Raw genomic sequence first — 2,468 nt, 5'->3', positions numbered from 1 at the left:
GATGTTAACATTTAAAATTATAATTTTTTTTTTTAAATAACAAAAAACATATTATCTAACAATGATTAATCTTTACTACCTTAAACCAATGAAATTTTTGTTTTAAACTATATAGTTTATTTTAAAAATAAAACAAAAACTAAAAGTTTAATTATTTACTCGATAATATAAATCTATGAAGCGAAAAGTTTAATTTTCTAATAACTTTCTAAATTTGTGAAATGTTACAATATCTTTGAATATGACAATAAAACAATATTTTACTAATCTTTATATATATAGTTACGATTTTAATAATGAAATAAAATCGAAAAATAAATATATAGAAGAAGATACAAATACATGTGAAAGTTTGAAACAATCTATTCAATGAAAAAATATACCGTAAACTTATTATGTTTTAAAAATTGATAGACACTTATATATTATAATATATACCAATTGAGAATTGAAAACAAAATATTTATATAAAAATAAATGAAAACAAAAACCTGCACGGTTGCGCGGATCGAGATCTAGTTAACCAAATTAGGTTATTGGTACCAATTATATAAAGGACGTGATGCTGATGTTTTAGACATATAAGAAAACGTGGCCGGCCAATATGAAACCCTAAGAGACAAAAGAGTTTGTCAAGTTCTTTGAGATTTGATCTCGACGGCACTAGCATCCCGTATCGATCCAGTTTGTGTGTGTATGGATACCGGTAGAGGCATGACGTTTGGAGTACTTGAAATCTCGACTTGGTTTATTCATCTTTCCTGTGCGAATAACCAGGTATATTCGAAACTTTGAGATCTAAGTTTATTTCAGTATTGACATGAGATTCTAGGCAACTGAATTCATAAGTAGATTTATAAATCGTTATAAACCGGTATGAATTCCAACACAAATATCTTATGGCTCGTTTTTTTCTAATTTAAATATTTGTTATTTTTCTGTTTCAGAGATACCGATCGATTTGAATAAACCATAACAAGTATTAATAAAAATCTATACATAAATCAAATTTGGTAGCATGTCAGAGCATAGATGTTCTGAAGATTGTAAGAGCCGTACAGTTTCAAAAATATTAATGAAAAGTAATTTCAAAAAAATTATACATTACATAAATCAAACACAATTTTGTAACACAGTACTTCCTCTGCTTTTTAATATAAATCCTTTTAGAGAAATTTTATGTTCCAAATTATATGACGTTTTCGGTTTTCTATATAAAATCTATTTACACGTAATGTTATATGACCAATAATAATATACTTTCTATTTTATTATTGGTTGATTTGTGGTTAGGTAAATAATATATAAATTATATATGCACAGTTCTAAAATGATTTATATTAAAAAAACGGAGGGCTATTATATAGTTGAAACTAAAATCACAACTAGTCACACTCAGTCACTCACACCTATACTACATTTAAAACGCCGACCTTACCGCACCACTACCAATCCTAGCTCACCAAGCTCCTCAAAGTCTTCGCCAAAATACGTCACCCACCACGGAAATTCATAAAGAAGACAAAACGACAGTTTTATTTATTTCTTTTTACCAGGTTTTGATAAATTAATAAATAAAAAGAAAAACAATACAGTACAATTAAAAAAAATTATCGAGTAAGAAAAGAAGAGAAACACACAAGTAGTAAAGTGATGTCGTCATTACGGTAACGAAACAAATAACACGCGCGTAGGTCCACCTCCTACTCCTCCCCGAATCCCCATGATTTTCTTTAACGTCTCCCAAGTGCCAGTGGGACCCATGTTTTGTAGAACCCTGATGAAATTTGATTATTTATATTCACGCCCTTTAATATTTCCTTTAACTACGATATTGCCGCTATTTTGTTGATTCCTATTATTTGTTACGTTTTTATTTGTTACGTTTAAGACCAACCGCAACGGCGGTCCGTCACGGGTCCGTAGCCCAAATCCTTAGTTTTTTACAATTAAAAAATTGTAAATTAGGCTCAGCTTTAGACGGATCGGTACGGATCAGTCCGTAAATAAGGCTTCGAAGGATCAAGTCCTTACTGCACGTGCCGTCTGATGGTTGGCCCGGCGAGATGTTGTGTTGGGTTATGTCGAAAAAAAAAAACATTTGCGACCGAAGGTGAGAAAAAAAAATCAGAGCTCTCGACGAAAGGCGATTTCTCTCCATCTTCGATTTCTCTCCATCTTCGATTTCTCTCCATCTTCGATTTCTCTCCATCTTCGATTTCTCTCCATCTTCGATTTCTCTCCATCTTCGATTTCTCTCCATCTTCGATTTCTCTCCATCTTCGATTTCTCTCCATCTTCGATTTCTCTCCATCTTCGATTTCTCTCCATCTTCGATTTCTCTCCATCTTCGATTTCTCTCCATCTTCGATTTCTCTCCATCTTCGATTTCTCTCCATCTTCGATTTCTCTCCATCTTCGATTTCTCTCCATCTTCGATTTCTCTCCATCTTCGATTTCTCTCCATC

This window comes from Brassica oleracea, chromosome C9 (assembly GCF_000695525.1).
Source record: "Brassica oleracea var. oleracea cultivar TO1000 chromosome C9, BOL, whole genome shotgun sequence".
Lineage (NCBI taxonomy): Eukaryota > Viridiplantae > Streptophyta > Magnoliopsida > Brassicales > Brassicaceae > Brassica > Brassica oleracea.
This window is presented reverse-complemented; position numbering follows the sequence as displayed.